Below are 25603 nucleotides of genomic sequence, written 5' to 3'. Positions count from 1 at the left end.
GGAAAGTCTGTCTCCACTGCTCTTCAATCTATATATCAGGCCCCTATGCTTACTTCTGGATGACATGGGTGTGTTTTTCACAAACTACACGGACGACACACAGTTGGTCATCGAATTTACTGGAGACTATGAAAAAGATGAGGCCACATTAGCAGCTATATACTTCCTCATAGAGACCTGGATGTCAAACAACTGGCTTTTTATAAACGGGGATAAAACAGAGTTAATGATTTTTGGATCATTAGCCTCACAGACAAAATTGGTATTGGAATACTCTAAATTCCAAATTAGTACAAATAGCATCCCTGTTGTTGAAAAAGTAAAAACTCTAGGAATACATCTGGAGGCTACTCTAGCATCCGACGCACATGTTAATCACACCATTAAAAGCTGCAACGTTTCCCTTCATCTCTAAAGAAACATCCACCCCTATGTATCGCAGAATAATGCAGCAACCATTGCCCGAGCCACAGTATTATCGAAATTGGATTACTGTAATTCCCTGCTGGTTGGGGGCCTCTGGTATAATCCTGGGTAAATACCAAGTGACACAAAACAATGCTGTGCGTATTGTTAAACTGCCTAAATGAGAACACATTACTCAGCATAGGAAACATTAACATTGGATAACCATTCAAGACAGAATCCTCTATAAAACTGGATCAATCTTTCACAAATGCGTATATGGCACTGCCCCTCTATACCTAAAAAACCTGATCCCTCAATATCTGCCGACCAGAGCACGTTTGGCTGGAAAAAACTGATCATATGTCCAAGATATAAGCGAGAAAAAGGATTAGGAAAATCCTTCTCCGTTAAGGTGGCTAAATCATGGAACCTTTTGCCTACCTTGCTTACGGAAGACATTAATCTGAAAACCTTTCAGAAAACACTGAAAACCCACCTGTTTAGGTAATCACCTCCTGGGCACCAACTCTTAATTTCTTACTCACCAAGCCACCTGATTCTACCTACCGAGTATCGTTTTAAATGGATTACTTTTTGAGTTATTTTTACAGCGCCCTGAGGCCCGCAGGCTTTCGGTGCTTTAGACATACATAAATAAAATAAAGTAGTAATAGAGTGAAGAATTTATGGTGTTGGTTAACCTTGGACAAGGGTTCTAGTAGATCTCCTAGTAATGATGTGTTGTGGTATATTTGGGGTGCCACCCATGTGTGCAGAGATCCCTGGCGCCAGCGGGGAAGGTGAAAAGTGGGTTTAGTTGTAATAACACGATTGTGTGGACAGTTGTTTTATATCATAGAGTGTGGAATTTAGATTTCGACCCAAGGAGAGGAGTCCTAAACATCGACGATGTTTGTAGTGCACGCTCAATTTACTGGTGTTGAAGCCAAAAGGTGCAAGGAAAGGTGTAGAAAATGGTGGAAATTGAGGAAAATATTGTTGATAAAAGATTGTGAAGAAGACGTGAGGAGGTAGAGTAAAAATGTGAAGGGTTTTTTAACGTCAGGCAGTTGAAGTGTGACGTGCCGGGGGGGTGTGGCCAGCAGACGAGGGATGAAGACTTGAGCCTTCAGAGCTCCCGCAGCCGCCAAGACATCCTGTGCTTGTAATCCTGATTAAACGACACTACAAGAAGGCAAACAACAATCACCGAAATATGGTGATGTGAGGTGCTCCCTGATGAACTGCGAACGCAAAACGCAACATAATACCTGAGATATTTGACCTGGAGTCAGGTCGCTCGTACGACGGACACCACTGAATACTGCCACAGATTAATGTAACCGCCACTAAGAAGAAGCTCAGAAACAATGGCTATGCACCGGAGTCGTTAATGGGGGCAAGCCCCTAAGAGTGACTCTGCAGACTTGTCAAATGTGCGGTCCAGCTGCCCCTGCCCACACGGCTGACCTATTCTGATCCAGGCTTGCCCCACCCTCCTCCTACTAGACCTCTCAGCCGCCTTTGACCTGGTGGACCACAGAGTCCTGTGCAATCACTTGGACTCTGCGGCCCACTTCTCAGGGGGGCCATAGCCTGGATACAGTCATTCCTCAGTGACAGGACTATGAGGGTGTTCTCCCCTCTCAGCGGCAGCAGACCCAATATCCATCACCTTTGGAGTGCCCCAGGGCTCCTGTGTTTTGCCAACACTCTATAATATTTTCACAAAGCCACTCTTTGACGATCTTGACAATCTGGGTGTCACCTGCACCAACTACGCAGACGATACCCAGATTCTCGTACCACTTACTGGGGATTACGGAGAAGATCTGGCTTTGGTGAATAGAATCTATAGCATTGTGCAGGCATGGATGGCAACCACGGCCTATGCTTAAACGATGACAAAACAAAGCTCATCATCATAGGCACGGCAGCTCGCATTTCTAAACCTAACCAAAATTACTCAGCATTCATCATCGATGGGAACACTATTAGGGTCTCCAAAGAAGTAAAAACCTTAGGTTTTTACCTTGACTCGACCCTCACCCTCACCAAACAGGTGAATTCACTGGCCTCAGCCACAGCCTATACATGTAAATTAATACGAGCCGGGAAACCATTCTTATCAGTTGACAGCTGTCTTATTCTAGCCAGAGCCCTTATCCTATCAAAGTTAGATTACTGTAACTCCCTTTACATAGGGTCCACCAAACAAATAATCAACAGAATACAAGTGCTCCAAAATAAAGCACTTGGAGCGGCCCTAAGCATTCCCAGAAGAGCACATATCTCTGAAATAAGACGGAAATACGAATGGCTATCTACCCAAGAAAAAAATCAACCTCGAAGTTGCTTCCCTCATCCATAAATGCTTAAATTAATAAAGCCCCCTGCTACCTAACAGGACGATTCAGTAGAAAAATCCCTACTAGACCCTCTAGAACAACTAGCCCTAACGGCCTCCTAGTGCCCAAATTCAAACTTACCACCATTGGAGGATCCAGCTTCCCAGTTAAGGCAGCTCAATTATGGAATTCCCTACCCCATGCATTAGATCTGACCTAACGTTCAACAAATTCAGACAGAACACAATAAAATGGCTCACTGAGAATACTATGTAACATGTACTTGCCCATGTACCCACTACATGGTCGGTACCTGATGATGTCTGACCTGCTACTTTGTAAAGTTAGTTCTATGATGATTGTTTGGCTATATACCGCCTGTACTTGTTATTGTCTCACCTTGTGTTGCCATGCTCTGTAAATGTGTAACTTCTGTAACTAACTGTAAACCTACTTGTTCTCATGCGCCCTGCTACCTCAGGGTCTGGTGCGCACAACAAATAAATAAACAAACAAACAAAAGTTCCGCCCCGGATGAGGGGGAAACGAACACGAACAATAAGGTCAAGCATCAACACATAAACCATCCTGCAATAACAGGACCCACAACATCACTGCAGCCCTAGAACTCGGGGATACGACCATAGCAGAGCAAATCCAATAAGAAGTAACGTCTGTCACGGCGGAACTACCTCCAGCATACAGCAGTAGGCACACTCTATCAAGGTCCATTGACATCCAGCTGATACAACCTGATACCTCCTGTATCAGTCAAGAGCCAACACACTGACAGCTACACATGGACTTTAAAATAATATTCTGCCAATCCACAAAGCTCCCGCACTTAAACACGTTGCCCCTGCCACACCCAACTACAACCCACTCTGAGCAACGAGACATCAAGCGAGGACATAGCCACTATCGCATCTTACCATGGTCCAGGACAAAACAAAGAAAATGTTCACACAAAGCAAAATAGACAATATGCCACATCCACAGCGAACCCCCACAGATGAACAGGAAACATCTGTTGTCATGGCAGAGTCAGACAAAACTATCTCTGAAAGATGTTATGAATGGATTGCCAGCTCCCGCGCCTCCATGGAAAAAAGATGGACAGCATCAGCGCTGATGTTTAGCTCCTTCGACATGACCTTCAGAAACTGACTTCCTGCACGGGTGAAGCTCAACAGCGCATTTCAAAGGGATTGTGTCCTCCAACGTATTCCTTATCTTGATAGATTACTTCCAGCTTGCTGGCCTCAGAAAATTTTTTCAGTAGAGGGTGCTGCGCCTCAACGTCCCTCGACTTGGTGTCCCTCGACAGCCTCCGTATCGGCGCCAAAGTCATTGTGTATATAAATAGACTTGCGCCGCGTCCGTTGCTCAGTTCCATTTTTCCACGCTTCGTGGGCCTCAGAATCATGTTGCTCAGTTTGTTCTTCAAGTAGATTCTACTTATTCCTCGAAGATATCTTACTCTAGTTGATGGCTTCCTCATCTGAACCGTCGACCCCACGGTCCGGCTTCAAAAAGTGTCGTGATTGTGGAAAGAAAATGTCGTTGACGGATCATCACAGGATCGGTTTGTGGTGCCTGGGATCGGAGCACCATTGTTCAGAATGCGAGGACTGCATGTCCATGACGGCGAAAGCCTTGAAGGAGCGTAAGAGGAAGCTCGAAAGAGGTAAGACTCTTAAAACTTCTACTCCTTCGAAAGTTTCCTTGGCAGAGTCGAGACATTCGTCTCCTCGCCGTCACAGGAAACATTCCCGTTCGAGGTCTCGAAGCGGTTCCCATCAGTCTTCAAGATCCAAACACTCGAAAAAAAGGCATCATAGATCACCCTCTTCTTCTTCGTCGTCTTCTGTTTCCCCAGAAAGGGTCACCTGCCCCACGAAACACAGCTCTTCAGCTAAGTGGGAGGAATTCCGTAAAAAGATGCTTAGCGTCTTCGAGAAAGCGCCCTTGGCCCCTTCGGAGATGGCTAAAGGTGATACCCTGGGTGAAAGACACGAAAAATCGAAACGCCTCGAGTCGTTGCACCCGGTGAAAGAAATTGCCCGAGAGCGTCATGAACCCTCGAGCAAAGGCAGTAACACCGCCTCATCGACTCATAAATCTGCATCATCGACGCCATTATCGAAGGGCCCATCGACACACAGATCGGTCAAATCGACGCAGTCTTCAACGCCGATGTCGACGCCATTAAAGGACAAACCTACTGCTGTCACTACTTCGCAGTCGGTAGTCATATCGAGGGCTTGGACCATGACCTCGAGAATGTCGTCGATAACCTCGACGACTCTGAGTAGGATTCCGATCCCCTCGAGTACTTCAAGGTCTCTTCATACCTTTTCGACGACTTTTTCGGTTTCTTAGAAGCCTTTGACTTCCGCGTTGACAACTTTGATGTTTTCTCAACCGTTTACTACAACCTTAGGCCCTTCTGCTTTAGAAATGAGTTTTAAGCCATTTCCAAGGTCAGATTATTTCAGAGCCCTGTCCTCTATTTATGAGGAAGGGGAGGATTTTGATCATGAAAGACCTTTTGGGTTGCAGAGGACTACAACACCTGTACCAGAGGAATTTATCTCTGAAGAAAATAGGTTGAAGGACCTTCAAGAATCCTTGCATGATACAAGTGGGTTAGATACTTCCCCAGAAGTAGAATTTGCCAAACCAGACCCAGGGGAACAGGCTGAGTCCCCTTACAGAACTTTAATGGCCAGAATAATAATAATAATAATAGAATTCATGGGTTGGTCTACACCTTCACCTTCTTTTCAACAAGATGATCTTACAGACATTTTAATTAAAGGCCCACAGGAAGATTCTGTGGTTCCATTTCATACTGCATTGCAGAGGAAAATATCAGCCAACTGGGAAATTCCTGAGGTTATCCCGGCAGTTAACAAAAAAACTATCTGCCAAATATAGGGTATCTGCCTCTGACCCTGAATATTTGTCCAAACATCCAACTCCAGAGAGTCTGGTTGTTCAAGCAGCAACTTCATCGAACAGTAGATCTGCATACCCTACTGTTCCACAAGACAGGGATGATGAGAGATTTGACGCTATGTCAAAAAAGGTATTTTCTGCGTGTAGCATGGCGCTTAAATCCATTAATGCTACTTGTACACTCGCAAGATTCAGCCATACACTTTGGGAGTGTGCTTCATCAGCGGCTGACTGCCTCCCATAAGGAGAAGAAAAGGGAAGCTTTTCTGAACATCATTAAAGATGGTAAAGACGCAATGTGCGAATCCCTTCAAAATGGCATCGATTCTGCTGACCGTATCAGCAGGGCCATGGCGGCAAGTACTACAATCCGCAGATTTGCGTGGTTGCGAAAGTCTGTTTTTGCTCCAGATGTACAGGCCAGACTTTTGAATATGCCCTTTGACAGCTCTTCTTTATTTGGTAAGAAGGCTGATGACAGCCTAGAGAAGTTACAAACATCCAAGGCAGCAGCAAAATCCCTTGGAGCTGCAATCTGTCAAACTCCCTATCGCCCCTCAGGAACCTCTTGGAGAGGTAGGTCCTTTCGTTTTTATTCCGCATTCGGAAAAGGCAGAGGACAGCCGGCTCAAAGAGGCCAAAAAAAATGCACCCGATGTGGACGGTTTAAAAGTACAAAAGCCGCAGCAGGTACCTCTTTACCTTCGGCATCTGCGTCAGCCGCCTCTAAACCACTCTGAGGACTCTCCTCACAAGACACCAGTAGGGGGCAGGTTAACTTAACATCTGGCGGAATGGCAGGCTATTGCGTCAGATGCTTGGGCATTGGAGACAGTTGCCCAAGGTTACTGCCTGCCTTTTCTTTGCACCCCTCAGAGTCATCCACCGGGGAATAACTCTTTGAAGTTTCCAGATCCGCTCCTTTTGCAGGAGATTCTAGACCAGCTGGAGAAAGGTGCCATAGAACCGGTACCTGTAGCGGAGAGGAACTAGGGTTGGTACTCCCCCTACTTCCCGATAGCGAAGAAGGACAGAGGACTGAGACCTATCTTGGACTTAAGAGAATTGAACAAGTTCCTCAGGAAGGACAAGTTCAAGATGGTAACTCTCTCTCAGATCCTTCAGGCCCTCCAGCTTCATGACTGGCTGGTATCTCTGGACCTCGAGGATGCTTATTTCCATGTGCCAACCCATCTCAAACACAGGAAATACCTGAGTTTCGCAATTGGCAACTCTCATTATCAATTTCGAGTTCTGCCATTTGGGCTGACCTCTGCCCCGAGGGTCTTCACCAAGCTAATGTCGGTAGTGGCTGCAAGTCTAAGGAGGGAAGCTATTCACGTCTACCCCTATCTAGACGATTGGTTGATCAGAGCTGTATCTTCGGAACAAGCTCAGATTCAACTAGATTATGTCTGCCACTTCCTTCACAAATTGGGATTCTCCCTAAATTTAAAGAAGTCACAGATGATACCATCACAGAGACTCCAGTTCATCGGAGCGGTCCTGGACACTTCCCTGGGGAAAGCCTCACCACCAGAGGTGAGGGCTCAAGATATTCTGCAGATGGTCACCAAGTTTCAAAATACCCAACGTCTTCCCAGCCTTCAACTTTTTGAGGTTGCTAGGCCTCATGGCATCCTGCATCTTCCTTGTGCCAGAGGCTCGCCTGAGAATGAGATCTCTCCAGTGGGCACTAAGAACTCAGTGGTCGCAATTCTCAGGAAGAATGACGGATTTCCTTCAGGTTCCGGACAAAGTGGCTTGAGACCTTCAGTGGTGGGCCAGTCGGGAGAACATTTTGAAAGAACTGTTTTGGCAACCATGGTCGGAGATAACAGTAGTCACGGATGCCTCACTCTCCGGGTGGGGAGCCCATGCCAACGACTTGACCATCAGTGGTCGTTGGTCTCCATCGGAGTCCAGACTACATATCATCCTGTAGGAGCTGAGAGCTGTCAGACTAGCGCTGATGGCTTTTCTGCCATCTGTACAAGGGAAAAATGTCCTAATAATGACAGACAATACAGGGGCCATGCACTACCTCAACAAAAGAGGAGGCGTAGGATCACTGCCACTGTGCAGAGAGGCGATGCAGCTCTGGTTTTGGGCAATTCATGAAGGAATCTCTCTATCGGCAGTTCACTTAGCCGGAGAGAAGAACTTGAAAGCGGACACTCCGACAGGCAGAGCACTGTCTCTCACGAGTGGGAGATAGCTCAGGAAGTCCTTCGAGAGATCTTTGCCTTTTGGAAAAGTGGATCTGTTCACCACCAGTATCAACAGGAAGTGCGATCAGTTTTGTTCAAGGGAATTTCCCCCGAGAGGAGCTCTAGGGGACGCGTTCGTGGTAGACTGGGAGTTTCCAATTCTGTACGCGTTTCCTCCAGTCCCTGTCATTCCTCAGATGATCAGGAGGTTGAGAAGATTCCGGAAGACTATGATCCTAATTGCCCCAGACTGGGCCAGGAGAACATGGTACCCGGACCTTCTGGACATGTCCATCTGCCCTCCGATTCATCTTCCACACAGGGAGGATCTTCTCTCGCAGAAGGGAGGTCAGGTACTCCATCCAGACATCAGAACCTTCAACCTTCACGCTTGGTTTCTGAAAGGTTGAGGTACAAGGATTGGGACCTCCCAGATGACGTCATGGAGGTGTTGCTTTCAGCCAGAAGGCCAGCAACAAAGACTTTATACCGCTGCCGTTGGAACAAATTTTGCAGCTGGTGTAGAGAAATGAATATTGAACCCTTTTCATGTTGTACACAAATGGTGTTATCTTTTCTACTCTATTTGGCGAATTCAGGTCTTCAAGTTGGTACGATCAAGGGCTACCTCGCAGCGCTATCGATCTTCAAGCGCACTGCAGAGGAGCCATCATATTTCAAATTACCCCTAGTAATACAATTTCTGAAGGGGTTAACTAATGTCTATCCCCCGAGACCATTCCAAGTTCCCTTATGGGACTTAAATGTAGTCTTAAATTTCCTGATGGGTACTCCTCTTAAACCTCTCCACTCTTGTTCGTTAAGATTTCTCACCCTTAAAACTGTCTTATTAGTGGCTTTGACATCTGCCAGGAGGGTGAGCGAATTACAAGCCCTATCTTGTAAACCCCCTCATACAATTTTTCACAAAGACAAAGTTGTCCTACAAGTGAAGCCTAATTTCCTCCCAGAGGTAGTTTCTGAATTCCACATCACTCAGAAGATAACCTTATCTTCATTCTATCCTCCTCCCCATTCTGGGAAAGAGGATGAGAGGCTACATAGGCTGGATCCAAGGCGAGCCTTGAGATTTTATATCAGCAGACTTGCTAGGATTAGGCAAGCAGACCATCTGTTCATAGGTTACACAGGGCACAAATTAGGATTGCCAATCACAAAACAGACCTTTTCCAGATGGATTATTTGAGCCATTCTAGAATGTTACAAATTGGCAGGGAAAGAGCCCCCTCAAAATCTTAGGGCTCATTCAACCAGGGGTATCGCAGCCTCTTCGGCCCTCCAAAGAGGGGTACCGATTCGAGACATATGTGCGGCTGCCACATGGTCGTCCGCACATATCTTTACAAAATTCTATAATCTGTATTCGTCCTCTAGCCAAGAGACTAGATTTGGCAAAGCTGTGTTACACTCTGTTCATTCTTAAAGGGGAATATGGCAATTTGACTCCCACCTCCATTTACACACCACTGCTATGGGACTCTATCAAGATAAGAAATACGTCGGAGGACACAATCCCTTCAAAGAACAAGTTACTTCTTACCTTGTAACGTTCTTTCGATGGAATGTTCCTCCGACGTATTACTGATCGCCCCTCCCATCCATCCCCTCAGTAGAACTTCCCTTGTAGTTGCAGTTTACGCTCCTTCAAGGTCAATAACCAATTCATGCACAGCTACTCTTAAGCTTCAAAACGGAACTGAGCAATGGAGGCTGCGGGAGTCTATTTATACACACAATGACGTCAGCGCCGATACGGAGGCTGTCGAGGGACACCAACTTGAGGGACGTCGACGCGCAGCACCCTCTACTGAAAAACATTTCCGAGGCCAGCAAGCTGGAAGTAATCTATCAAGATAAGGAATATGTCGGAGGAACATCCCATCGAAAGAACGTTACAAGGTAAGAAGTAACTTGCTTGAAGACAATGGAAGAGAGGGTGGATGAAGGGGAAGGATGTTCGCAATAATCTATGCATACTGAGCTTACCAGAGAAATCCGAGTGCCCGAATATGGAGCTATTTCTGGAACAATGGCTGTCAGACATGTTTGAACCCAAAACGTGCTCCAAATTCTTCTCGGTTGAATGCGCCCACCGCATGCCCACAGGGTGCCCAACACCTTGCGCTCCCCCATGCACAGTGATCGTAAAATTGCTTAACTATAGGGATCGAGACACACTACTTCAGATGGCCTGCACCAAAGGGACTACAACATACAACGGCTCTCTAATAACCTTGATCCCAGGACTACATGAGAGAAGTACAAAGAGCCAGACAATCCTTCGACCAACTCAAACGGCTACAATCCATGAATGTGAAATATGGTCTTTGAGGGGATTGGGTCCTCCGACTTATTCCATATCTATGACAGTAATCACCACAGCTGTGCTGCTTCGGAAAATCTTTCTGCGTCGATGACGTTGATACGCCATCCTCGAGGACCTCCGACGGCCAACGTCACCGGATGTTATAAGTAGGACCCACGACGCCCGTAGCCTCAGTTCCATTTTTTCCGCAAACGTGTTCACTTCGGCGATCTCGGCGCACCTCGACTCTTTGGAGTTTGTTCTTTAAGTTCTTCGAACCTGTTAGTTTGTGAAGTATTATCGGGATGTCTTCCTCTTCTTCTACCCCGCGTCCGGGCTTCAAGAAGTGTGGGGACTGCGGGTCCAAGATGTCGGTGACGGACTCGCACAATGCCTGCCTCTGGTGCCTCGGGGAGGCCCACGACACGGATGATTGTGTCGACTGCAAGTCGCTTACGTCCAAGGCCTTGCGGGAACGTAAGACGAATCTGTCGGTTGGGAACGTGTCCAAGCCCCGGAAGGCGACGGACGATTCAAGGGGCGACTCTCCGCATCATAGTCGTAAGTTTAGGGGGGTCTTGGTCCCGGAGTGGGTCCCGCCACTCCTCTGCCTCTTCGAGGCACTTGCGGAAGCGCCGTCATCAGTCGCCTTCCTCGTCCTCATCCGAGGACTCCGCCCATCGGCGGGTTTCTTATCCCACCAAGCATTCCTCTCCGGAGGAATGGGCTTCCTTCGGGAAGAAAATGTTGGCGATTATTGAATCGCAGGGCTCCGGTCCGTCCGCGCCTCCGAGAGGGGTCATCCGTGACCGTACTAGAGACACCGCTCGTACGCCTTCGGGCTCGGGTGGTCGGCACGATTCGCGGGAGAGGTCCCGCTCGGACAAGGGGAATCGTTCTAGTCATGCCCGTTCCAGGTCCCGGTCCTCGACACGCTCCAGCCCGTGTGCACCTGTGAAGTCTTCGAAGAAGACGTCGACGCCGGTGGCGCTGAGGTCATCGACGGACCGTCTCGAGGCTTCGCCTCCGAGGAAGTCGTTGACGCCATCGGCGCCCAGGCTATCGAAGGACACGCTCGGGGCTCCGCCCTTGAGGCCTGTGTCGAAGCCGTCGCTGCTGTCAGCGCCGCGCTCAACGTCGACGCCCTCAACGCCTTTCGAGGCTGTGGTGTCAGAGGTACCCCGTGGCACGAGGGAACCCCGTAGAAAGGCTCTGGCCAAGGCAAAACATGTCTTTCTCCCTTATTCAATGCTCACTTTCCAGCCTATGGAGTATATTTCCGAGGTGGAAGAGGGTTCTGAGGATGGGTTGGTTCCAGACACGGTACCAGATGAGATCCTTTCTGGTCATAGCCAGATTGAGGACCTGCGTCAGTCACTGCATGACGCCAGTGGTCTGGACACCTCTCCGGAGGTGGAGTTCTGTAGGCCTGAGTCTGGCACCCATGCCGAGTCATCGTACCGGCGCCTTATGTCGAGGGTCACGGACTACTTGGGGTGGTCGCCGGCCCCAGTTGATTTTGTGCAGGATGACCTGACGGATATCCTCGACCAAGGTCCACCCACTGACCCGGTACTGCCATTCCATATGGCTCTGCAAAGAAGGGTGGCAGTGGCTTGGACTGGTCTTTGCCACGAAAATACCGCCCAGCCAGTAGTGACCCCTGCTACTTGACCACGCACCCCACTCCGGAGAGTTTGGTGGTGCAGGCGGCTACGGCCCCAGCAAAGCAGGCGTCGTATCCTACCATCCCTCCTGATAGGGACGACAAGCGTTTTGATGGCTGGGCGAAGAAAGTGTTTTCTTCAGGGGGTATGGCTCTGCAGGCGGCCAACTCCGTATGTGCCTTGTCACGTTTCACGCACACTCTGTGGAACTGTATTTCCTTAGCAGCTGAACATATTCCCGAAGGGGACGAACGGGATGGTTTTCTTGCTATTATTCAGGATGGCAAGGGTGCCATGTGTGAGTCCGTTCAGTCGGGTTTGGACATTGCAGACTGTGTCAACCGGTCCATGGCGGCGAGCACTGTAATACGCAGGTTTGCGTGGTTGAGGAAGTTGGGGTTTGCTCCTGATGTGCAAGCCAGGCTCCTCAACATGCCCTTTGATGGTGAACATCTTTTTAGCAGCAAGGCTGACGAGAGCCTTGAGAGGTTGCAGACTTCCAAAGCTGCAGCAAAGTCGTTGGGCGCTGCAGTCTGCCAACCTCCGCCTTTTCGTCCTAGGGGACAGCAGTGGAGGGGAGGTTCCTTTTGTTATTACTCATCCTTTAGTAAAGCGAGAGGGGCTACAAGTCAAAGGGGCAACCGTAGGAGTGCCAGAGGTGGAAAACAAGGTACTCGAGGTGCCATGGTCGCGCAAGCAGTTGCCTCTTTGCCCTCAGGCAATGCTGCAGCCGCTTCTGCTCAGTCATGAGGCCCATGCTTCGCTGGTTGGGGGAAGGCTGGCGCAGCATCTTGTAGAATGGTGTGCTATTAATTCAGATGTGTGGGTTCTGGAGATCATAGCCCACGGCTACTGTCTTGCTTTCCGGCAGAGACCTCACGACAATCCACCAGGGAATCTCTCTTTGAAGAGTCCGGATCCGCTCCTTGCGCAGGAAATTCAATCCCTGCTGGAGAAAGGCGCCATAGAGCTGGTGCCTGTAGCAGAGAGAAACAAGGGATGGTATTCCCCTTATTTTTTGATTTAGAAGAAAGACGGGGGATTGAGACCCATCATGGACTTGCGCGGTTTGAACAAGCTCCTCAGGAAGGAAAAGTTCAAGATGGTTACTCTCTCTTAAGTCCTCCAGGCCCTTCAATTTGAGGACTGGTTGGTGTCTCTCGACCTCAAGGACGCTTATTTTCATGTGCCGATCCATCCCAAGCACAAGAAGTACCTGAGGTTCGCGGTTGGTGACTCACACTTTCAGTTTTGGGTCCTGCCGTTCGAATTGACCTCCGCCCCGAAGGTTTTCACCAAGCTCATGGTGGTGGTGGCAGCGTATCTCAGGAAAGGGGGGGATTCACGTCTACCCCTACCTGGACGATTGGTTGATTAGGATTGGTTGCTCTCCCGAGCAAGTCCTGGATCATCTGTCCGTTACCTGCCACTCCCTTCACAAGCTGGGCTTCTCCCTCAACTTAAAGAAGTCCCACTTGACGCCAACTCAGTGGCTCCAGTACATTGGAGCAGTGCTCGACACGTCCCTGGGGCAGTGTTTTCCTCCCCAGGTGAGGGCTCGCCACATTCAGCAGATGGTGCACAAGTTTCAACATGCCCAGAGTCTCTCAGCGTTCGAGTTCTTGAGGTTGCTCGGCTTCATGGCATCCTGCATTCTTCTGGTGCCAGAGGCCAGGTTGCGGATGAGATCTCTGCAATGGGCTCTCAAGCTCCAGTGGTCTCAGTCCTCCGGCAGGATGTCGGACCCCGTTCAGGTGCCGCCCTCGGTCGCCCAGGATCTTCTGTGATGGGCCGACGAAGGCAATCTGATGAGGGGGGCTCCATTTTGGCTACCCTGGCTGGTGGTGACGATCGTGACGGACGCATCCCTCACGTGATGGGGAGCTCATGCCAACGAGTTGACAGTCAGCGGTCGTTGGTCTCCGTCGGAGTCCAGACTCCATATCAATCTGTTGGAGCTGAGGGCCGTCAGGCTTGCCCTGAAGGCTTTTCTGATGACTGTGTGAGGAAAGAATGTCCTGATTCTGACGGACAACACAGTGGCCATGCACTACCTCAACAAAAAGTGGGGGCAGGGTCACTTCCTCTGTGCAGGGAGGCGATGCAGCTCTGGTTCTGGGCCATCCAGCAAGAAATTTCGATCTCGGCAGTTCATCTGGCCGGAGATGAAAACGAGACGGCGGACGCTCTGAGCAGGCAGAGCACGATCTCTCACGAGTGGGAGCTGGCTCAGGAGATTCTCCTGGAGATCTTCGCCCTTTGTGGGACCCCTCAAGTGGATCTCTTCGCCTCCAGTGTCAACCGGAAGTGCAAAAGAGGTTCTGCTTGCAGGAATTACGCGTTTGTGGTGGAGTTGTCATTCCCACTGCTGTACGCGTTTCCTCCAGTCCCCGTCATCCCGCATGTGCTGCAGAGCTTACGGAGGTTCGGTTCCCGGATGATCTTCATTGCTCTGGCATGGGCCAGGAGGACGTGGTACTGTCATGATGCCTACCCCCGGGGCCCTAGACCAGGTCCAGCAACCCCGGAAGCAGGCATCACGTTATTTTGAGCAAGCCCAAAAACCCCTGCTAGGGGCTGTTTGGGTGCGGTCCTGGTGCCTATGGCGCCAGGCTCATATGGAGAGTCAGACCTGGCGCCATAGGCGCCAGGCTCATAGAGTGGAACTTACCTGATGCAGACCATGCTGCAAGCTTACCTGATGCAGACCATGCTGCAGAGCTCCAAGACAAATGAGGCTAGGAAGGGACTATTTTACCTAGGGACTATTTTTTTTTACTCGAGTGGGGCTGGGGAGGAATACTTACCTGGAACTACTTTGGAGGCTATTTAAACCAAGCCTGAAGAGCAGCACACGCTTCGCGTTATTCTGCATCCAGCAGCGTAACGCTCACCGTGTCTGCAAGCCTGCATCCAGTCTTCTGCTACGCCCGCCTCGAGTCTGCAGCTTCTAGAAAAAGGGAGGAACAGTAGTAGAAAAGGTTAGAATAAGAGCAAAACCTTTGATCCTTACCTGAATTCCATATCCACCGTGCCTTCGAGCTGGAAGAAAGAAGCATTTTACGCGCGCCGCCTCGCCTGCTGCAGTGCCGCGCTGAACTCACCGGCCTTCGCAGCATCTTCACGATCCACTGCATCCTTCTGCACGTTCCCGCCACATTCTGGCACCTAAGGGGAACACAAGAACAGCAAAGGTGAGCCAAGGGAATAAACAGAGGCAATAGTAACTACCCCCATAGACTTACCTGATTACCGCCGGGGGTACTATTCCTCTTCACGGGTCGGCGCAGTCTCCATTGCATTCTCGCCTACCCCGGCCCCTAAGGTGAACAAAAGGACAAGGTGAGACAAAGGGACAAACAAGGGGAACTCTTCTCACCGCAATAGACTTACCTAATTTTACCGCCGGAGGCATTATTCCCCGAACTTCATATTTTCTCTCCACACCTGAATAAGGGAGAAAGCAACAGGTTACATTCTGGCCTTATTTTATTGAACTGTGTAGGATAAGCCAAATCCTTACCTGAACTTCGTCAGCTACCACGAGGAACTCTTCGCTGGGGTCAAGCTGCTAACTGCAAGGAATCGGACAAGAGTGAAAGTCAGACATGTGAACTCTTACGAACTACATACTTTTCGGAGTCATTATTGTTCTGGAACTCACCAATTCCTTCGAGCCAGTGAAGCAACTGGTTATCAACGCGCCCCTGCGCTCAATGCAGGATGGAGAGCTCATCTTTTCAAACCATCAGGTGAGACTATAAGAGGGGACATCAAAGGTGATCTGTGGGGAGAACAGCGGTGGTGAGGGCATTTATGCTCAACTCCACGGGTAGTTAATTCCCTTTCTCCATTTGCAGAAGAATATTCCTAAGGGCCAAGCAAACAAAGCTAGGTGGGCCAGTCCAGTCCGTCATCTCGGCCCTATTCGTCACATTGATATATATATGATATGATATGATAGGTTATTTATAACGCGCTTAATACCCAGAGGTTTCTAAGCGCGGACCCGGGGATCGAACCTGTGTTGCTTCGTGTCCTCTTGCTTCCAAGACAACCACGTTGCCGCTGAGTTATCCTCCCGAGACTTTGGTGGAGACTGCAGCTGTCCAGTTCAGATTGATGCCTCTGTGGGAGCCAGGTGAGCGTAACAGGTACCCGGACCTTCTCGACTTGTCCATCTGCTCTCCACATTGTCTTCCCTAACAAGACGATCTGCTCTCACGGGAGGAGGGGTCAGGTTCTGCATCCAGAGGTCAGATCCCTCAACCTTCTCGCTTGGCTTCTGAAAGGTTGAGGTATAAGGATTGGGACCTCCCTGAAGTCGTGATGGAGGTGTTGCTTTTGGCCAGATGGCCGGCAACAAAGTCCCTGTACCGTTGCCGTTGGAGAAAGTTCTGCGACTGGTGCAGGGTTGGGAATGTGGATACTTTTTCATGTGACATTCCTGTCGTTGTGTCTTTTTTGCTTTCTTTGGCCCACAAGGGCCTGCAAGTGGGTACCGTTAAAGGTTACCTGGCGGCGCTGTCTATATTTAAGCGCTCGTCTGAGGAGTGTTCTTATTTTAAAATCCCTTTAATTTCTCAGTTTCTGAAAGGGCTCACTAGTGTGTTCCCCCCGTCACCTTTCCAGGTGCCCGGTTGGGATCTGAACCTTGTTCTCAAGTTTCTAATGGGTGCTCCCTTTGAGCCTTTGCATTCTTGTCCTTTGAGACTGTTAACCCTTAAAACTGTGTTTTTAGTTGAGGTCAATCCCGCTCGCAGAGTGAGTGAGTTACAGGCACTTTCAGTTAAGCCACCCTTCACTGTGTTTCATAAGGACAGGGTTGTCCTTAGAGTTTGTCCTTCCTTTCTTCCGAAGGCGGTGTCGGAATTCCATTTAAGCCAGAAGGTTATTCTGCCGGCATTTTATCCTCCTCCACATCCTGGTAAAGAATAGGAGAGGCTCCATAGGCTGGATCCTAGGATAGCTTTAAGCTTCTACATTTCACGCATGTCCCGGGTCAGAGTGGACGATCAACTCTTTATTGGGTACGCTGGAAGGCGTTTGGGACAAGCTGTTACTAAGCACACTTTGTCTTGATGGATCATCTTGGCAATTGCCGAATGTTACAGCTTGGCGGATAAGGACCCTCCGGTAGGCTTACGGGCCTATTCTACCAGGGGTATAGCTGCCTCTACTGCCCTGCAGAGGGGTGTTCCTATTCGTAACATCTGGGATGCAGCCACCTGGGCTTCAGTCCATACTTTTGTACGTCACTACTCCCTCGATTCTATCCGGAGGCAGGATCTGGCCTTTGCCAAGGAGGTCCTTTACTCTGCAATTTGATTGGGCATTCTAAATTTGTATATTCTAAATTCTTTTCCCACCTCCTTACATTGGTACTGCTTTGGGAGTCTGTCATAGATATGGAATACATCGGAGGACCCAATCCCCTGAAGAACAAGTTACTCTCTTACCTGGTAAAGTTCTTTCGATGGGATGGTCCGACGACGTATTCCATATCGCTCCCTCCCTGCCTATCCCACTACAGATTTTCTTATGCGATTGCAGCTTTCGTTTCCGCAAGGCTTTCTGTGGTCATACTGGCAGAAGATTGGTGCCACACGTTCTGGGGAAAAAACTACAACTGAGGCTACGGGCATCATGCGTCCTACTTATAACATCCGGTGCCGTCGGAGGAGGTCCTCGAGGACGGCGTATCGACATCGACGCAGGACGCAGACGCCCAAAGATTTTCCGAATCAGCACAGTTGTGGTGATTACTGTCAACGATATGGAATACGTCGTCTGACCATCGCATCGAAAGAACATTACCAGGTAAGAGAGTAACTTGTTCTTCTCTTCCCTTCCCTGCACAACTCAAAATATATCACAAAGGCACGACTGTGCACTTCAGACCCCAAAGATGCATGGAGATGGGCTAAGCAACATATTGAAGGAGATTGGGGACCCGAGAAATCTAATAAAAACAGAAAACCCTGACCTCCACGCACACCATCAAACCACCCTCCACGGGAACAAGACCCTGACCCATCACTGCCTGCTGTGAACGATTGACATGCGACCTCCAAACATAAACTCGCATATAATAATCAGACGCAATCATGAGGAGAATCTCCGCCGCCCATGCTGGAAATCATCCACATCAACCACGACAATACCTTCAGCCGTGTGGCCTGACGCACCAATCCCCTCAAACACCTCTTTATCAATAACTAGTCTCACTCGTCCTCCAGAGACTAACAAGCAACTTTTTCTTTTAACTGTTGTTTGATTACCTGGTGGTCGGATTTCTCGCCCACCAGTGAGTTCAGGCGATAGATGCTTCAAGTTGGAATGGAGTATAAGGAAGGGGGGGATTGGGAAGTTGTGAACTTTTGTTTACGTTTTGGTCTACGAATCCACTAATCACAGTGTACGCCCGCATCATTTCTGCAAATCTGCCGAGCTGCCCTACTACTTCACTCCGGCTTCCCCACACGACCCTCAAACACCCTCAAACACGCTCAAACAGACCACTGACCGACAATGGCAGAAGATAGCACCAAGATGGTAAGACTCTTGACATGGAGCGTCAATGGCCTGGGTGCTGGAATAAAATGGAGCCTAGTTACCAAATTCCTTAATAGACACTCCCCAGATATTGCCCTCATCACAGAAACCCATCTGACCGGCACTAGCTGCAACCCATTTCAACGACACTAATTCCCAAACAGCACTACATGCTGGCCTCTCCATTGGCTCCAGAGGAGTTCTGCTACTACTTCATAAGAGACTCCCCCTCAAACTATCCAAGGTGATACAGGACACCAGTGGCAGATGTGTACCACTACAAGGCATGCTATGGAGCGAAACCCTGACCATTCTGGCGGTTTATCACGGAATTGATTGACAACATCACTCCAGTGATCATAGCTCATCCAGCTGACATATGGGTGATGGGAGGAGACTTTAATGATGAACATAACAATAGACCGCACACACATATGAGAGAGAAACCCTAGAATAAACACTAAACTCTCCTCCTTCACATCAGCCCTCGGACTATAAAATATATGGAGAGAACTCCGTCCAACAGAACGTGGTTACTCATTCTGGGGTCCACACCTCTCTCTCGGCTAGACTATATCTTCCTTCTAGAAACAAATGCACATAGAACACTCAATGCAACCCTGCTTCCACGCGGCATATCTGACCACTCGCCCCTGACATTGGTGCTCTCAATGAGCAGATCTCACCCATCCATCGTGACGCCTGAACAGCTATCTAGGCCTCCCAGACCTTGTTGAACACATCCAACAGACGACCACCACATACTGAAAAGTGAATACTGGGTCAGTGGACAACCCTGTGAGGTTGTGGGAGGCGTACAAGTCTTCTGTAGTGAGATCCTCTCCTGGACCTCAGCTCACAGGAAATCTCAACTGCAAGTTGTAGTGGTAGCAGAGCAGGATGTACTACAAAAGGAGGCGGAGCACATAGCCACTGGTTCACTCGATACACACTGAACCTTGCTGGTGGCCAAGGAATGCCTCCACAACGTGGCCTTGGACAACGTCAAACAGGCCCAGTCGGAGATGCGCACCAGGCTGTAAGAATCTGGAGACAAAGCTGGCAAAATCGTAGCCTTGTTAGAAAGAAGAGAAACCGGCCACCGACATGTCAGAGAACTTTGCACAACGCTATCCGACCTACTGCAATCTGATCATGACATTGCGGAAGGCTTTGCAGACTTCTATGAAGAGCTATTCAAAGCCGCCAATGCACACGCGACACCACCATACTTGAAAGCATCACACTCCCTTGTCTAGTCCTGCCTCAAAAGGCACTCCTATAAATTGATATTACAGAAGACGAAATTGTGTCAGCGATATCCCAACTACAATCAGGGAAAACGCCAGGACCCAATGGGTTCCCCATTGAAGTATGGAAAAAGCTAGGAGGGACCGAAATGGCCTCACACCTCCTCAATATTTTCCGGTATTACAGGGAACTGGGGACTCTATCCCCTTACCTATGCAAAACCAGCATAATTGTCATCCCGAAAGTAGAAAAAGCCCCAGAACTGTGCAGTTCATATAGACCGATATCTCTAATAAACAGCGAAACAAAAATCTTGCCCAAAGTCCTGGCGAACAGACTGCAGATGGTAATCTCCTCACTGGACCACCCAGACCAATGTGGATTCATGCCACAAAGATCCACAAGAATGAACATCCGCAGACTCCATCTTATACTAGAAAAAGCCTCCGCTCTGCAAGAACCCCTGGTGCTATTGACTTTGAGAAGGCATTTGACTCTGTCCTTTGGGAAGCTCTCTGAATAATCATGTCACACATGGGATTTGGCGTATCCTTTACAGGATGGGTCCGACTCCTGTATGAGTCACTGTGATAAAAATGGGGCAGATTTCGTAACAAAGACACCCGCTGGCTCAGGCTCTGTTAATACTAGGCAGAAAGTCCATATGAAGGGTTAATTGTTGAGATCTAAAGAAAGGGAGTAATTGACAGGTCACTGGGCCAATCGCAGAGAAGACTTCAGGGAGATGACTTTGATGGCAACAATTGTCCTTTCTTTGTTTTTTTCTTTTTTTTTTGGTTACCAGGAGACGGAGGAGGATGTTTTGAAGGAGGACGGTTGGAACTGGGCATACTGAAAGAGCAGGAGAAAGAAATGGAGTTGTGCCGTTGCACCGAGAAGAACAGAAGTTAATGAACTATATATATTTTAAGCGATAGTTCGAAATCGCTAATGACTTTGCTCCAGGTGAGGCGGAGAGAAAGCGAAGAAAGCGAGAGTCCGCGTGCGAAGGGAGCAGATGATCTGCCGAAGGGAGTGACTGCCGCGGAGCTCGTGGCAGCGGAGATCAGGCCGAGCCGAGCAGCGGATGACTCGCTGAACCTCCCGGGAATAGAAATCCTTTCGACATCGGCGAAATCCAAGCCGATTGGCTGATCGTCTGTCCCGAATGAGAAGAGGACGTGACAGTGACGGTTTCCTCGAAATAACCTGGAGGTGAGACAGAGAGAAAGTTCTCGCCGGATGATCGAGGGGACCGAAGACGATATTCGGAAGAGGCGTGAACTAACGTGGACAAATACGAAGAAACAAAGCAGGGGAGTGTCAGCGGAGGATCGTTCTGAAGATCCATTGAAGTAACGCAGCTGATTAGCGGTAAGGGATTGTTATGAAAGAACGAGCACCGCTATAAGAGAAATTGAACGGCTGCAGATAAAACCTTATGTAGACGATTTCTAACGTTGAAAGGGGGCGCCGTTGCGCTACGTATTAGTTAAAGAATAACCTGCTACGAGTTCTTGAGGAGATGCCATTACGCTAGCAACTAGATGCAAAACGCCGAGGTGCATGTTGAGAAACACTGAATATAGACTATTATAAGAGTGAAGAGAACAAAGAGGGGGACAAGTATTAAAGAAAAGGAGAAGAGACTAGTTATCATAGGAAACTCTTGACCAGGGCAAGAGGAAGACAAGGAAAAGAAGGGAGTCTGAACAAAGGGAAGGAGAAGAGACTCAACCAATATTATAGACATTAGAGAAAGGAAGACACGAAAACCAATAAAGACTTACCTGAGATATTCAGTTTCGCTTGGCCAAAAAGAACTCGATCCCCTCTCGAAGATAACCGAAGACCGCCTGTATCCTTTTATTGGGTTAACTGAAAGAAAGCATAAAAAGTTTATTAGAAAAGTTGTATGTTGATAATAAAAGTTACCTTGGGAATAAGACTATACATTCTCCGTGGAACTGCATTTATTTAACAACATTGTGTCCAAACATCACAATTTGGTGTCAGAAGTGGGATATAAAGGCGAACACCATGGAAGAACTCATTAAAACGCTAAGTGAGGGGCAACAGTTACTTCAACAGGCGCTACAGTTACAGAACCAACAAGCCCAAGCAGATAGACAAGCATTTCAACAGGCCATACAACTACAACAAGCTCAATTAATGGAGGCGACCACCGTACGAAGACATTCCCAGGTTCCAGCATCAGTTTTACAAAAGTACGCAGTAGGAGAGGACCCAGCTCACTTCTTTGTAAATTTTGAGAGAGTGGCTAGGAACGCTCAATGGCCAAACGATAGCTGGTGTCACTACATAGCACCACTCATGACAGGGGAAATGCAGAGTGCTTTCCAAGCAGCCAATCCAACCGGGGAAACCCCGTATGCAGATATGAAACGAGTAGTACTGGAACGCTTGGGACATGATGAAGAGGCATATAGGATAAAATTTAGAGAAGTCAAGTTACAAGCCGAAGAAACACCGAGGCAGCTCTTTTATAGAGTCAAAGAGTTAGGGGAGAAATGGTTGCAGTCTAACACCAGTACCGCTCATGAGATGTCAGAGAAAATTGTTATGGAGCAGTTTGTGGAAGCCTTACCTTTACCAATGCAACGCTGGGTACGACAACATCACCGACCCAGCCTGGTAGAGGCTGTTAACATCGCTTCAGCCTATCAAAAGGCTGGGCAAGGCAGATTCCTGACATATGCAGCAAACAACAAACCAACTCCCACACCCAGTGGGAATAACCATTCTCTCAGAACAACTACTGTGATAAGATGGCCGAACTCGATGTTACGTAAACCGGAGTGGGAGGCTCTAAAAGGGAGACCAACGAGTGAGAGCCCTGTAGGCATCAGGCCCACCAGTATGGTCCCAAAAGGCATACAATGTTTTGAATGTGGTGAATGGGGACACCTAGCAAGAATGTGTCCCAAAAGAGTTAAGTCTGAACCTATGGATGTGGGAAACATGGAGGTCCCCAGAGAAGGAGAATATCAAGAAGGAACGACAATCCCTAAATCCTCATATTCCTATATTTGCGAAGCAGAAGTTGATGGGAAACCTACAAGAGCTATGGTGGATACCGGCAGTTTGCAAACAGTTGTAAGTACAGAACTTGTGGGGAATACTGGGGACTCGAATACACTAATTCCCATACGTTGTGTCCATGGAGATGTCAAACCATACCCGACCAAAGAGATTAGGTTAAAAGTAGCCGGGGAACAGATGGAGGTGAGGGCCGCCCTAATGCCAGTATTACCAGAGCCTCTACTTATTGGGTCCGATGTTCCCAATTTTTCACGGATCATAAAGTCAATAGAAGAAAATTGGTTAAGAAGTGCCCCTTTCGCCCATGAGACCATTGCAGAGCCATTAACTAAAGAGAAGAAAGGGAAGTCGGACTTAAGAAAGTTAAAGAAAGTTTGGGCCGGAAAAAATGTTTGTCCCATTGCAATTGACTGGAAAATTGATGAAGCGGGAGATTCTTTCAGAATGGCACAAGAAATAGATCCATTATTAGGAAATGCTAGGGCTGCCGTTAACTCAGGGCTATCGGGAAATGGTCCATCTTTTGTTAAAGAAAAAGGTTTATACTATCGAACTAGCAAGGATGCCACTGGAACCATTCTGAAACAGTTGCTAGTACCCAAGAAATATTATCAAACAGTGTTGGAAGTGGCCCACCTACAAATTGGTGAAGGCCATTTAGGAACTGAGAAGACCACACAGAAAATCCTTGCCAGGTTTTATTGGCCGGGGCTGTATGCTCAGGTGGCTCGTTTCTGCCAAGCATGTCCAGAATGTCAGAAGAAAAATAAAGCCAATGTGAGGAAAGCACCTTTACAGCCGATGCCAGTCGTGTTGGAACCTTTCCATCGGATTGGGTTAGATATTGTTGGTCCCTTAGAACCTTCATCCAGAGGCCATAAATATATCTTAGTGATTGTCGACTATGCTACCAGGTATCCAGAGGCCTTTCCTCTTAGGTCTACTAGTGCCCAAAGTATATGTGATGCCTTGATTCCCTTTATCAGTCGAGTAGGGATACCAAAGGAGTTTGTTACCGACAGAGGATCCAACTTTATGTCGTCAGTGATGGAACAAGTGTGTACGATTCTACAAATGAAGCATTTAAAAACCGCTGTCTATCATCCTCAAACTGATGGCCTTGTAGAGAGGTACAATCAAACCATAAAACAAATGTTGCGTAAAACAGGGGAACCAGGAGGAAAGAATTGGGACAGGTTGCTGCCATGGATACTCCTTACCTTAAGGAATACCCCCCAGTCATCGACAGGGTTTTCACCCTTTGAACTTCTGTTTGGTAGATCAGTGAGAACGCTACTCGATATTTTGAAGGAAAACTGGGAAGAGGAGCCGAGTCAAGAGATCTCACTTACTGAATATGCATACCAACTTAAAGAGAGGGTAGAAAAGTTACAGAACATAGCCAAAGAAAATCTGTTACAAACACAAACCAAACAAGAATACTACTACAATAGAAACACTCAATTAAGATCATTTAACAAAGGAGATAAAGTGTTGGTCTTACTCCCGACGTCTGAGAACAAGATGCTGGCAGCGTGGAGAGGACCCTATGAAATTGAAGAGGTACTAGGTCCACTAACCTACAAGGTGAGACAAAATGACCGAAGGTTCCCAACACAGACCTATCATGTGAATCTACTAAAGAAATGGGTAGAACCTATAACGACAGTGGCAGTGATTAATACTAAAGAAACATCTTTCGAACCTTTTCCAAGGTTAAAAGAAGATCTAGGATTGGAAGCGTTAAACATAAATCAAAATTTATCTGAGTTACAGAAGGAAGAACTTCTCGGGTTGGTGAGGAGATTTACAAATACTTTTTCGTCCTTACCGGGGAGAACGAACAGGGTATGTCATCGTATTGTAACTCAGCCAGGAGAAGTAGTAAGAATTAGACTCTATAGAATTCCAGAGACAAAACTCCAATCTATCAATAAGGAGATCAAAGAAATGTTGGAGATGGGAGTAATAGAACCCTCTCATAGTGAGTGGTCCTCCCCTGTAGTAATGGTGCCGAAGCCTGACGGAACGGTTCGTTTTTGCATGGACTTTAGGAAGTTGAATGAGATTTCCAAGTTCGACGCCTACCCTATGCCACGAATCGAAGATTTACTAGACAAGCTAGGAAAAGCTAAATTCTTAACAACTATAGACTTAACCAAAGGATATTGGCAAATACCGTTGCTCCCCGAGGATAAGGAAAAAACTGCGTTTGCCGCACCATCAGGTCTGTTCCAATTTACAGTCTTACCGTTTGGGTTGCATGGGGCACCAGCAACATTTCAAAGGCTCATGAATTCAATCCTTAGAGGACAGGAAGAATATGTAGGAGCATACCTTGACGATATTATTGTCTTCAGTCAAACTTGGGACGAACATTTAACCCATTTGGAAAATGTACTTAGGCTATTACAAGAATCTGGTCTACACATAAATCCAAAGAAAACGTTCATGGCTAATTTCTATACGAGATATTTGGGATACTTTGTAGGACAGGGGATGATTAAACCACAAGAAGACAAGCTGAAAGCCATAAAAAGCCTACAATTTCCTACAAACCTCCGACAAGTGCGAGCCTTTCTTGGTTTTATTGGGTACTACAGAAGGTTCATACCCCATTTTTCAACAATAGCATCACCTCTGACAGATTTGTTGAAAAACTCATCTAGCAAGAAGAAGGACTGGTATACAACAGAGACAATGAATGCATTTAATAACCTAAAGAATGCTTTATCTGAAAAAGCCATCTTAAAATGTCCAGATTTCTCAGCTCCGTCCTTTCTACACACAGATGCCTCTGGAACAGGGCTTGGA

The 25603-nt window shown here is 47.9% G+C and overlaps 1 protein-coding gene across 2 annotated transcripts in view; it reads left to right on the top strand.

The window, feature by feature from the left end:
• Nucleotides 1-25603, top strand: part of ACCS (1-aminocyclopropane-1-carboxylate synthase homolog (inactive)) — a 1238632-nt gene that overhangs the window by 634066 nt on the left and 578963 nt on the right. The window lies entirely within an intron of this gene.

Source organism: Ambystoma mexicanum, chromosome 11 (genome assembly GCF_040938575.1).
Source record: "Ambystoma mexicanum isolate Mex_15411 chromosome 11, UKY_AmexF1_1, whole genome shotgun sequence".
NCBI classification, from domain to species: domain Eukaryota; kingdom Metazoa; phylum Chordata; class Amphibia; order Caudata; family Ambystomatidae; genus Ambystoma; species Ambystoma mexicanum.
Note: the sequence above shows the minus strand (reverse complement) of the source record. Positions and strands in the feature narration are given on the sequence as shown.